Here is a 14,291-nt window from a genome sequence, read left to right on the forward strand (position 1 = left end):
GTGTGGCACATTCTGGTAGTGTTGGGCAAAGGAAGGAAGCCATAGTCCTAAGGCAGCCGTGCCATGGGGGTGGGGGGAGGGGAGCATGTTGTGGATGTTAAGGGTTACAAGTGCAGTCTGCTCACAGTATTTCCTGCTTACAGTGGTACTCTCTTTGGACCAAGAGGGTCTCCATAGGCCTGTGTGGTCCTCTGTCCGGTGCTATTGGGGAGTGGGGAACTAAAAGGGACGCTCAAGGTCTTTGCGGGTTGTATGGGTTGGAATGTGACATGTCTCCCACCGGCTCATGTGTGTGAATACTTGGATCCCCCAACTGGTGGCACTGTTTTGGAAGGCTGTGGGCTTAGGAAGTGCAGCCTTGGGAGGAAGGGGATTGCTGGGGGTGGGCCTTGAGGCATTATAGCTCACTTCCTGTCTGCAGAGGCTGCTGCAGGCTGCTGCCGCCATGCCCTCCCCATCATGCAGGGCTGTGTATCCCTTCCAAAGCTGGGAGCCCAAATCAACTCTTCCGACTTTTTTGCTTTTGCTAGTTTTTTTTTTTCTTTTTTTCTTTCTTCTTTTCTTTTCTTTTCTTTTTTTTTTTTTGACCCAGCAGTGTGAGAAGTTAGTAACATGAGTGTTTTCCTAAAATTGGATTATGAGACACCCGATACCCGTCCCTTCCTCTCTCTTTCACTTCTGGCTCCTCTGCAAAGTGCTCCCGCCATTGTATTCTGCCTCACCACAGACTGGAAAGCAACCAATCTGCTTGATCATAGACTGAAGCCTCCAAAACTGTGAGCCCACCCCGACTTTGCCCCCTTTTTGATTGGTTGCTCCAGATGCTTTGCTGCAGGAACAGAAAGCTAACATAGGTGCTTACCGTTAGCTGCAGCGGCATGACTTGTAACCAGTTGACATGCTTGCATCGGAGACACTTGCATGGAGCACTGTGCTGGGATCCAAACCTGAAATGAGTCACTCCATCCTGGCAAGGGACCGTAGGAGGGAAACAACACCATTATCTTCCGTAGAAACCGAAGCACCATGTACCCCGTATCAAGCCTGAACTTTCACAGGGAGAAAGTGGAGAGCTAGCATGCAGGTCCAGACACCACGGCTCCGGAAGTTGCCCTGGCTGAGCATTGCTTCAAGTAAATGAGAAAGACGAGGCTGCCATATGAAATTGGCCCTCCTCCCTGCTTCAGTTTCCCCTGTCTGTTTCATCTGACTTCCCCACTATAGAGCGAGGTGAAACTGCAACAGGACCATGTCTGTACCGCTTGAAACTCTGCAAGGTCTCTCCTGTCCTAAGGACAGTCCAAGGCCTGGGTCACCCAGGAAAGGAAGCCTGGGGTTTGGTGTGGCTGAGCACTCAGTGAGTTGTGAGCTAGCTGTTCCCCTGACCCTTAGGGCTGGAACTGACAGAAAAACCCAACCCCAGAGGACAGCTTCAGTAGTAGGAAGGAATCCAGGAGTGTTTGAGGAGATTTGGCTGAGCCAGATGCCAAACAAGGGCCCTGGGACTCCGTTCTGGATTCCTGTATCAGCTAAGGTTTTCCCAAAGAAGGAGTGTGCTTGCACACACACACACACACACACACACACACACACACACACATATATATATATATACATATGTATATATATAATTATATGTATGGAGAACTTTTAAGTTGGTTATTGTGTTACTTTTTAAATTTTTAATGTTTTATGTGTATGGGTGTTTTGCCAGCACATCTGTGCACCATATACATGCAGTGCCCTCAGAGGCCGGAAGAGGGCGGCAGATCCCTGGGGCTTACAGGTGATTGTATAAGCTCCTCTGTGGGTGCTGGGGATCAAACCCGGGTCCTCTGCAAGAGCAGCCCATGCTCTTAACCACTGAGCCATCTCTTCAGTCCCTGCTGTGTTAAGTTTAAGGAACAGGCTCACACAAGCATGGCCTCAAGCAATTCTAAGGTCTCTGAGGAAGGCCCGCATGGTGGGGGCACACTCAGTGCAAGTATGGACTGGTCATCAGCAGAATGCTGTCTTCCTTGGGAACATCCGCATTTTTAAGCGTGTGTGGGCAGGGGTGGTGTATGTACACATGTATGCAGGAGCATACACTTGGCTGTTTACATAGGTGCTGGGATTTGAACTTGGGTCCTCAAGCCTGCACAAGCCCCTCTTGCTCACTGAACCATCTCTCTAGCCCCAAACGTTTCTTCCTTTTGAGACTGTGAGCTGATGAAACAAGGTAAGGACCACTACATCACAGAGGGCAATCAGCTAACACCCACTGATGTAATGTTATTCTTTCTCCAAACATCTTCACAGATAAGCACCTAGATGTGTTTACCCAAATGGTCTTGGTGCTGTGGCCTGACAAGCAGACATGAAATTAACTACCAAACTCTTGGCTCTGCCACACCCTGGCCTGCTTCATTTTCAGATGCCAAGGTAGCTGCTGGTATTCTAAACTCCGTCCTTGTAGCTCAAGATAGCGTATGGCCAGCCTGATGGGCCACACGAGGTCGTCACCACTCCACATGGACCCCATAAAGAGGAAGGGTCTGTTCAGAAAAAAAATGAGGGGAAGTGGCCCCGAGCTGCTGCTAAGGACATCTGCAGAGGACCCCACCTCAGAAGGGCCTTCCTCTGCCTTTCCTTCCCTGTGTCCCTCAGCCTGAGAGGAACTGTCTTCCCAGGGTGTGTCCCCAGCTTCTGGTAGCACATGGGTTGTGGGGAAACAAGGATGGACCCTGTGACTTGGGACTCCAGGACTGGGACGCTGGGGTTTCCAACAGTCAGTCCTCAAATACCCTGAGAAGTGAGAGTCTCAGCCACATTTATTACTCACTTTTCTGGTCTTTTTAGTCCTAAGATGCCACATAGTAGGATGGGAAGGTCAACAGAATCAGGGACAAGAAGCTCAGAAAAGCCCTTGACTTACTGATCAATATTAACGTCTCAAGAATCTGGGATTCATGCCAGAAAGAGCAGACTGGGTCGATCTCACCTGAGGGTGGAGTTTCCTAAACATGCACTCTGGGCCAATGGAGTCCCCAACTCTGCCTCCGGGCCCTCACTTGCACCTGTATCAATTGAGGGAACCCTTCTCCTCTCCATGTACAGCTCAGTGCAGTCTTGTACACACAGGTATACACACACACACACACACACACACACACACACACACACACTCCTTCTTCCCTTTCTCTAGGGGAGCAGGGTTACCACTGGCTGAGTGTGTGTGCCTACACACATGCTCACATTGTGTGTGCTGGGTTTTTTTTTGGGGGGGGGAGTTGGCTTTTTGGTTTTTGTTTTGTTTTGTTTTTTTGAGACAGGGTTTCTCTGTGTAGTTTTGGAGCCTTTCCTGGAACTTACTCTGTAGCCCAGGCTGGCCTTAAACCCACAGAGATCTGCCTGCCTCTGCCTCCCCTGAGTGCTGGATTAAAGGTGTGCACCACCACTGCCCGGCCTGTGTATGCTGGGTTTTAAATATGCATCTTCCTTAATTTTATCCTGAATCCGCAGAGGCCTTTGTCAACCACCATCCACCCTCTGTCTCTGTGCCTAGTGGAGGTACCGCTTACAAGTGGATTTCTACAGCATTTTGCCTCTTTGTGATTGGTTTACTTTGCTTATTAACATTCCGCAAGTAGAAGGGAAGTGAAAAAGAGAGGAAATGATAACGCAGAGAATAGAAAAAGTCCACCATGTGTCAGCACGCCCCTGTATTCCCAGCACTCTGGAGGCAGAGACAGGAAAACTGCCTGAAGGTCATCCTCAGCTACATATCAAGTTCAAGGCCAGCCTGAGCTACACCTGAGTGTAGCTAGAGTTTTCCTGCCTTGCCCACAGTCAGGACAAATCTTTGTCACCCGCCAGTCCCACAGCCGCTCAGACCCAACCAAGTAAACACAGAGACTTACATTGCTTACAAACTGTATGGCCGTGGCGGGCCTCTTGCTAACTGTTCTTATATCTTAAATTAACCCATTTCCACAAATCTATACCTTGCCACGAGGCTCATGGCTTACCGCCATCTTCACATGCTGCTTGTCATGGCGGCGGCTGGCAGTGACTCCTTCTGCCTTCCTGTTCTTTCTTTTCTCCTCTCTGTTAGTCCTACCTATACTTCCTGCCCAGCCATGGCCAATCAGTGTTTTATTTATTGACCAATCAGAGCAACACATTTGCCATACAGACCATCCCACAGCACCTGAATCTGAAAACAAATACGCGAGACGGAGGGACTGAGTGTTCAAAGCGCATTAGACCCACGAATGCAAGCCCCTCGTTTTGTACCGTTCACATATATTCACTTATTTTCTTTCTTGTGCACGTTTGTACATGTGGTGCACATGTACACAGTACACGCATGAAAGTCAGAGGATGGCTTTCAAGTCAGCTCTCTTCTTCCACGTGTCATGAGAGCCAACTCCAGTCACAAGGCCCGGTGGCAGGCGCCTTTACCCACTGAGCCGTATCACCCGCCCTCACAAAAAACAAAAACACATTTTTCAAAGGACGACTATGCCCCCGCGGCTCACACATTTGTGCCATGTGCTGGGATTTCTGTTCATTTTTATTTTTCCCTTTTGTGGTGCTGGAGAAGGCACTCGGGGCTTTCACACACTGGACAGTCACCACTGAGACGCCCCTCCGGCCTACAATTCCCTCCCTCCTTTCCATTTAAAGACTGGATACTGCGTCCCCCGACCTGCCCTCAGCTGTGGGGAACAGTGTGCACACCCCCCTGAGGTCAGCTCGCTCTTTGTGCTGCTGTCCACCACCTGCGTATTCCCCTCCTCCTTTGAGAATTTGCTTCAGCAGCAGGCACAAACTTGGAGGTATGATTTCTGAGCCCTTTGGGACAGAACTGTCACTTAAACAGACAGCTGCAGTCTGATGCTCATGTCTGCAAAGGGCAAAACATCTCCAGGGAAAGTGGAAGCCTCCTGACTTCACACCGGATTTCCCGGTCTACAGAGGTCCCAGGGCTTCCTATGTGAGCATGGAGAAATCCAGAGATTTGATCTCCGCACAGTCCACACGTGGATGGAAGCGAGCTGGTGGGAGGGTGGCAGAGAGCAGCAGGTCCTCGAGGGCATGCTGGGAAAGCAGTGACAGCAGAGGTGCCCCCTCTGCCTGCCTGTGGCACAGGGGACCATTCTGACCATAGGCTCTTTATCAGGTGAGGGACTCGAGGGTCAGGGAGCCAGAGCCTACTGTAGGTCCTATGGGTCAGCTCACAGGACCACGGAGACAAATGCTGCCTGATACAGAGCAAAACCATTGGCACAGTCCAACGGCTACCCAGCCGCCTGGCCTCCTCGGGCCGTTGCTGCCAAGTCCACAGAGAGGTTTATTGGAGGTTTACTAATCTCAGGAGGGATCCAAAGCTTTTATGAGGGTTCCAAAGGTGCCTCTGACTCCCAAGAGCTTGCATATCTACCCTGATAATTAAACAGAGTAAACAAAAGCCTGAAGTGTGGGGCTGGGGACACGCTCAGGGGGTAAATCACATGCCGTGCAAGCTTGAGGACCCCAGTTCGGATCTCCAGAACCCACGTACAGTGGAGTGGACAAGTCTGAGACATATTGAGATAAGAGGTGGAGAACCCCTGGAGCTTTCAGTCCAGCCTGGTGTCTGTAGCCGAGAACAACAAAGATACTTTGTCTCAAACAAGATGGAAAGTGAGGACGAACCCTTGAGGTTGTCCCCAGATTCCACATGTGTGCAGTGGCATGTGCATGTTCACACACACACACACACACACACACACACACACACACACATACACACACGCCTGAAGAGTGAGTTACTGGAAACATCCCAAACTTGAAACAGCTCCTTCGATGCATGCACTATGCTCCCCACTTTTTCTCCAGCAATTTGTACGGTGTCCAGCACACAGTAGGTGCTCAGTATAAATGCATCACTAAACAAGAGTGACCCGCTAAAATGACATAATGTATGTCAGTGAGAAAGCTGAAACGCGTTTATAAACATCCATTTTCCACTTCACTGGGCGAGCAAACAGCTGTTAGACCAGAGGGTAAACACTGTCCCTGATTGAGTCAGTCAGTCATCTGTCGGCTCATTCATTCATCCAGTTAACAAATATTGATTGGGATTATTTTACTCCGTGCCAGAGCCAACACCTCCTGAGTCTCAGCCTCAGCCCTACAGATCTCCCAGCCCAGCAGGGGGCACTAACCCAAGTGTGATTCATTGCCATGCTGGGTGACGGCAATGTCGGACACCTAACACAGGGCTGGGGGCTAGAGAAGGGACCTTTCAGCAGACCCACCTTCAGTGGGGGTGCAAAGAAACCCTCAGTAGGAAGGGGGCACTTGAAACCAGTATTGAGAGCTTAAAAGCTGGTTCTTGGATGGCAGGGAGAGCCGAGATGCTATCCCCATAGCAAGGACATCTTAGCGTCACAGGAGGCTTGTGGAGTGGACAGTGGCCAGTTTGCAGGAGTGGAGTCTGTCTGCGGAAGGCCTCAGATGGACGTTCTAGAGCACCAGCCGTCCACCCTCCTCCCCACCCTATGGTGCTCCATGGCCTTTCTCGGAGCACCTCATCATGCCAAGACTCCCAAGCTCACTAGCGAGTCTGGAAAACACACCCCGGCTCCCTGTGTATACACTTCAGCAGTCCCTTCATAATCTTCCTGTCTTCACCTGGGCAGGTGGGGCACCCACCACCACCGCATCCCCTGAAGTTCCCAGCAAGTCGCGTCTCCAAGCTCAGCCAATCCATCTCCCTTTCCTTCCTTTTCTCTTCTCTTTCCCTCCTCCTCACCACCCTTCACCCGCAGCTTCTTCTCCCAGCCAGACCACAAGCCCCAGCAGCAGAGACTGCCTGTTGTCCCCAGCTGAGAGGCAGTGTGGTGGACATAGTCACTGTGGCTCTCACTCTCCAGCGTGTCCATCACCAGAGGGCAAGTTTTGGTGTTTCACTTCCACTCCGCAGGTTGGGGTTGCCCTGAAAACGGGCACCTCCAACAAAGCACCCATTAATGCTAATGGCCGGGGCCACGTCAAGAGCCACTGGGGCCAAACTGGGTTCCAGCAGATGTCTGTGTCTTACTGGGCTGAGCTATGACATGTCACTTAGCCTCTAGGCCTGTTTCCCACTCGCTTTGCGGGTACAGAGGAACCCCGTCTGCACCCAGCAACTACAGAAGGGACACCCTTTGCTGACTTTCTCGCTGCAGCTCCTAGCACCCTCTGGCCGAACCAGGCTGTTCTTCCGTTAGATGAGCAAGCAGCATCTCCACCCCGTCCTGCCTACCCCAGCACCCTAGCTCCCAATTCCCAAGCTAGTCTCTGCAACAGGAGGAGAAATGGATGGTTTTTCCAGCTCCCAAGGAAAGGACATTTCTCTCTAAAGCGTGTGGTTGCTCTTCACCTTAGCATTAAATATATTCACTGATTTAAATTTTTAATGTACACAATAGAGCTAAAAATAGATTTGGCTCTGCACAGGTCATGCGGGAGCATTTCATAACACAACCACAGAGCAGATAAATGTCAGCTCACGGCTGTGAGCCTGCCTCAAGGGCCACGGCCACCTGAGCGGAGGAGTCTTTGGTGGAGGGGCTTCCTCCTACACAGAATCAGTCGAGGGGCTGCCCCCCCTCAACACTACCATACACCCATGGTCACCCGGGCACAAGTGTCTAAGTCCATGCTGGTTGCTGTGACAAAGGTACCATGAACGGGATGGCCTCGAACAACAGACTTATTTCTTGTGGTTTTGGTGGCTGCAAAGTCCGATGCTAGGAAGCCAAGAGATTTGAGGCCTATCAGAGCCTGCTTCCTCGCAGACAGCGGTCTGCTCCCTGTAGCCCACATGGGGAGAATGTCAGTGAATGTTCTGGGGCCTCTTAGAAAAGCATGAGTCTCATTATGAAGCTGAGTCCCTTGTGACCCAAAGGCCCTGCCTCCTAACGCCATCACCTTGGCCATTAGGACTGGGAGACATATTTAGTCCTTCCCAACAAGGAAGTTAGGTGTGTCCATTACAGACAGGTACACACTGACCAGACAAGGCTAAACGAGAAGGGGACTGGGTCCGTGAACACTGCTTCCAGACATCAGTACCGCCACCCTCCACGCCACACCCCTCCACGCCACACCCCCTCCACGCCACACCCCCTCCATGCCGCACCCCCTCCATGCTGCACCCCCTCCATGCCGCACCCCTCCATGCCGCACCCCTCCATGCGGCACACCCCCATGCCGCACCCCCTCCATGCCACGCCCCTCCACGCCGCACCCCTCCATGGCACACCCCTCCATGCCACACCCCCTCCATGACGCACCCCCTCCATGCCGCACAACCCCATGCTGCACCCCATCCATGCCACACCCCTCCACACCACATACCCCATGCCACACCCCCTCCATGCCGCACCCCCACGCCACACCCCTCCATGCCACACCCCTCCATGCCGCACCCCTCCATGCCGCACCCCCTTGCCACACCCTCCATGCCACACCCTCCATGCCGCACCCCCTCCATGCGCACCCCCTTGCCACACCCCTCCACGCCACACCCCTCCACGCCACACCCCTTCCGTGCCACACCCCTCCATGCCGCACCCCCTCCATGCCACACCCCTCCACGCCGCACCCCCTCCACGTCACACACCCCCATGCCGCACCCCTCCACGCCGCACATCCCCATGCCGCACCCCCTCCAAGCCACACCCCTCCATGCCACACCCCCTCCGTGCCGCACCCCTCCATGCCACACCCCTCCATGCCACACCCCCTTCCACACAGCTGGCTCCTACTCTTCTTTTTGCCTTCACGTTTGACCCTACCCATGCCGGATACCCATTCTCAGAGGATGCCCCAAGAAGGAAGCTGGACTCGGTCACCTATTCCGAAAGGGACCTTGGAACACTGAGCTTTCCTCTCTGCCTGTTTCTCCCCTGGTCCGTGATGCTCACAACGTCTGCCTCACAGAGAGGTGGCAATCAAGACAGGAAGGACACACAGAGTAGGGACTTAATTTTTAAATTTCAGTGTCTTGGGCGTTCCCTGTCCCTCTGCTGTCATGGTTTCTGACCTGTGAGCCACGTGAGAGAGACGATTCCTCCTGCTTAGAGCTGAAGCTTGGGGAGGTTTATGTGCCCACAGTTCCCCAGCTGGCATGTGCCCATCATCCCATACCCGCACTCGCGCAGTATAGACTTCAGGCTCAGGCAGGCTCTGCTCAGGCTAAATATTTGCCTCCCCCTCCGCTGTCTGAGGAACCACAGAAGCACTGCCTGTCTGCTTCCCAGGTGGCCACAGCTTCGCTGTCGTGGGCGGTAAAGGGGCAGGAGGAGGTGTCTTTCTCTGTTGGTACCAATATCTATGTTGTTCTCCGTACCTCTGTCCCAGTGTTCTACGGCACAGGAAAGCCTGCTCCGCATCGTCAGTGTGACGGGACCTAGACTCCCCAAAGAGGAGCTAGGCCTCCAGGCATACCTGGGAAGGAGCTTTTGGAACAGGCCAACAGAAATGTGAAGACGCATCTTGAGTGTGGGTCACACCATCTCATGGCCAGCATCCTGGACTGATCCTGCACTCAGCACCAGCATCCATCTCTTCCTGCTTCCTGACTGCAGAAGCAATGTGACAGGCACCTCATGCTCCTGCAGCCACACGTCCCTGACACAATGCACTGGACCCTCAGATTCTTCCTCTCTTAAGTGGTTTTTGTCACAGCAAACTAACTAAATATAATACAATGGAGACACATTGAATTTTGCTTGTGTTTTTAACCAGCCCATTATTGGCTGGGATTAGTGGAAAGATTCATTTTTCTGAACTGCTACCTATCCCATTGTTGACATTATCATCATGAGGATGCCCTCTGCCATGGTCGCTGGTCACCCAGTTAGCCACACAAAGGCCTGAGCAACATCAGCGCCAGAAGGGCCATGTCCACCCTGCCTGTCAGCGAGTGAGAACCCAGAACCCTCAATCCAGGTCAGTTTTTGCTCTGCCAGGTTGGTTGCAAATTCTCAAGGTGGGGTACCCTTGCTTAGAGCACACTTTGTGTCTGGCCTTTCAGTCTGCTGCAAGAGAAGTGTCAGGGCGTCCAGAGTGAGCAAGCCCAGAGGCCTGCCCCTCACTGTGCAGACACATGCAAGTCTTTCTCATAAAGGATGCCATGTGTTGTGTGCTCCTCCATGCCTGTGTCTGGAGATATTTCCTTCTCAGTGTGCAGTCCCTTCACTCTGTGCTTTCCCACTGCAGCCCTGGGAAGGACAACACTGTGCATTTTGCTTGTGTTTCCACTGGCCCTGTCCTGATGAGCTGCTGTGGGATGGTCTGTATGGCAAATGTGTTGCTCTGATTGGTCAATAAATAAAACACTGATTGGCCAGTGTCTAGGCAGGAAGTATAGGCGTGGAGAGGAAAAAAGAAAGAACAGGAAGGAGGAAGGAGTCACTGCCAGCCGCCGCCAGGACAAGCAGCATGTGAAGATACCAGTAAGTCACGAGCTACGTGGCAAGGTATAGATTTATGGAAATGGATTAATTTAAGCTATAAGAACAGTTAGCAAGAAGCCTGCCACGGCCATACAGTTTGTAAGCAATGTAAGTCTCTGTGTTTACTTGGTTGGGTCTGAGCGGCTATGAGACTGGTGGGTGACAAAGATTTGTCCTGACTGTGGGCAAGGCAGGAAAACTCTAGCTACAATGAGCATTTGAGGTGATTCCACAGTTCTGAGATGACTCGGCCAAAGAGCAATCTTATCATGCCTCCTTGGGCAGCTGACACCGTGCTTTTCAAATACTCTCAAACCCACGTGTCAGGCAGTGGGCTGTGTGGTCTCACTTTAGGGATAGATGCAGGGGGGGGGGGGTAGACATCATGGATCACTGGCAGCTGCACAGTATGTGTCCCTGAAGTAAACAGGTCCCCAAGACTGCAGACTAAACACTCTTCCGCCCGCCTGCAGCTCTCTTCACTAGAACTTTATGGACCACACCTTTCATTTATTTTAAGGGCCCAGGAGAGGCAAGTGTGGGGTTGTGGTGGACACTGAATGACCACAGAGAACATGCCTCCCCCACATGCAAAGCCCCTTTGTACCAGTGATCTCATCCCAATCCATCTGGCTTTTCCTTTCCATTTAAAAATGATGAAATTAAAGCTCAGAAAGGTGACTGGTCCCAAACCACACAAGAAGTTGTGGCAGAGTCAGAACAGGGAATCCCCATGCTGCGTGGCAATGGGGATATGCTCTGGGGAATGCCACTGGGTGATGCCATCACTGAGCACCCAGCAGAGCCTGTGGCGACTGATATGAACTGAGATGCCTATGACAGCAGTAGGCAGTCTAGTCTAGTAGGATGCTCTGTTAGGAATGCAGTCCTCATCGGCCTAAAATGTTACGCATCCATGACTGACCTACTGAAAGAGACAGCATGGCTGAGCATGTAACCGCACGAACAAAAAACAATACTGCAGAAAATGTGGAGAAAAGAGAATAAAAGAAAAATCCAACCTAGGGCGGGAAGGTTATTATGAGTTTGAAGCTAATCTGAGCCATACAGTGAAGGCTATACAGCAAGATCCCATCGACACCGATGACGATGATGACGATGGTGATGACGACGACGACCATGATGATGACAACAATGATGATGATGACAATGATGATGACGACGATGACAATGACGACAACGATGATGACGATGACGATGACGACAACAACGATGATAAAGGAACGACAGAGCCCACAGCAATGGAGTGGGTACATACAGGCACTTAAAGCATCACATCCATAGGTAAGAGCAGAAAGAATAAGCCCATGGACCGCACTTTCTCGCTCTCTTAGTGCTCAGCTAGCTTTCTCCACTCCTATACAGGGCTCATGAGATAGTGTTGCCCACAGCGCGCTGGGTCCCCCTACATCAATTAATAATCGAGACAATTACCCACAGACATGCCCACAGGCCAGCCTGATCTAGGCAATTCCTCAACTGAGGCTCTTAATTGATTCTAGGTTGTGGCAACTTGACAACTAAAAACTATCAGGCACTGGAGAGCTGTCTCTGTGGTTAAGAGCACTCCCATGGGCGCTTTTGTGGAGCCCCTGAGTTCTGTTCCCAGCAGCACCCATGCCAGGCTGCTCACAACCACCAGTGATTCCAGCTCCAGGGGATACAAGTTCTATTCTGGCCTTGGCTGGCACAAGCATCTCTCTCTCACTCACTCTCTCTCTCTCTCTCTCTCTCTCTCTCTCTCTCTCTTCTCTCTCTCTCTCTCTCTCTTTCTCTCTCTCTCTCTCATAAGTAAAAGCAACTGAAGGAGATCAAGGGGATACAAATTGCAAAGGAAGAAGTCAAAGTATCAGTGTTTGCAGAGGACATAATAGTATACATAAGTGACCCAAAAATTCTACCAGGGAACTCCTACAGCTGATAAACACCTTCATTGAAGTGGCTGGATCTAAGATTAACTTAAAAAAATCAGTAGCCCTTCTATATACAAATAATAAATGGGCTGAGAAAGAAATCAGGGAAACAACATCCTTTACAATAGCTACAAATAATATAAAATATCTTGGGGTAACTCTAGCCAAGCAAGTGAAAGACCTGTATGACAAGAACTTCAAGTATTTGAAGAAGAAATTGGAGAAGATATCAGAAGATGGAAAGATCTACCATGCTCATGAATAGGTAGGATTAACATAATAAAAATGGCCATCTTACCAAAAGCAATCTACAGATTCAATGCAATCCTTATCAAAATTCTGACATAATTCTTCACAGATCTCGAAAGAACTCAACTTCATATGGAAAAAAAAACCAAGATAGCTAGAAAAATCCTGTACAATAAAAGAACTTCCAGAGGTATCATCATCCCTGATTTCAAGTTGTACTATAGAATAATAGTAATAAAAACTGCATAGTATTGGCATAAAAACCGACAGATTGATTAATGGAATTGAATCAAAGACCCAAAGGAAATCCATACACTTATGGACACTCAATTTTCAACAAAGAAGCCAAAATTATACAATGGAAAAAAGAAAGCATCTTCAACAAATGATGCTGGCATAACTGGATACCTGTACATAGAAGAATGCAAATAGATCTACATCTATCACCCTGCACAAAACTTAAGTCCAATTGGACCAAAGACCTCAACATAAATTCAGATACAGTAAACCTGAAAGAAAAGAAAGTGGGGAATAGCCTTGAGTGCAATGGCACAGGAGACAACTTCCTGAATAGAACACCAATAGCACAGACACTAAGATCAACAATTAACAAGTGGAACCTTGTGAAACTGAAAAGCTTCTGTAAGGCAAAGGTCACTGTCAATAGGACAAAAATAGCAGCCCACAGAATGGGAAAAGATCTTCACTAACTCCACATCTGATAGAGGGCTGATATCCAAAATATATAAAAAAAAAACTCAAGAAACTAGATATCAACAAACCAAATAATCCAATTAAAAATTGGGATACAGATCTAAACAGAGAATTCTCAACTGAGGAATATAAAATGGCGGAGAAGCACTTTAAAAATGTTCATTATCCTTAGACATCAGAGAAATGAAAATCAAAATGACTCTGAGATTCCATCTTACACCTGTCAGAATGGCCAAGATCAAACACACAGCTGACAGCTAGTGCTGAAGAGGATGTGGAGCAAGGGGAACACTCCTCCACTACTGGTGGGAGTGCAAACTTGTACAGCCACTTTGGAAATCAATATGGTGGTTTCTCAGAAAATTGGGAATTGATCTACCTCAAGACCCAACTATACCACTCTGAGGCATATATCCAAAGGACGCTCCACCATACCACAAGGACACTTGCTCAACTATGTTCACAGCAGCTTTATTTGTAATAGCCAGAACCTGGAAACAACCTAGATGCCTCTCAACGCAAGAATGAATAAAGAAACTGTAATACATTTACACAATGGAGTATTACTCAGCTGTTAAAAACAATGACATCAAGAAATTTGCTGGCAAGTGGGTGGAACCAGAAAAGAGAGTCCTGAGTGAGGTAACCCAGACCAGAAAGACAAACATGGTATGTACTCACTTATGAGTGGTTATTAACCATGAAGTAAAGGATAACCATCTACAGACCCAGAGAAGCTAAGTAACGAGGAAGGCTCAAGGATGGGGTGCATGAATCCCACTGTGAAGTGGAAATAGAATAGACATTGCCCATGGATGGGGGGGTTCTGAGTGGGGAGTGGGGATGGGAACAGAGGGATCAGGTGAGGGAAGATGGAGGGAGAGAGTCCTGGGAGAGACAACTGGATTGAGGGAGGGCA

Source organism: Peromyscus leucopus, chromosome 1, assembly GCF_004664715.2.
Source record: "Peromyscus leucopus breed LL Stock chromosome 1, UCI_PerLeu_2.1, whole genome shotgun sequence".
NCBI classification, from domain to species: domain Eukaryota; kingdom Metazoa; phylum Chordata; class Mammalia; order Rodentia; family Cricetidae; genus Peromyscus; species Peromyscus leucopus.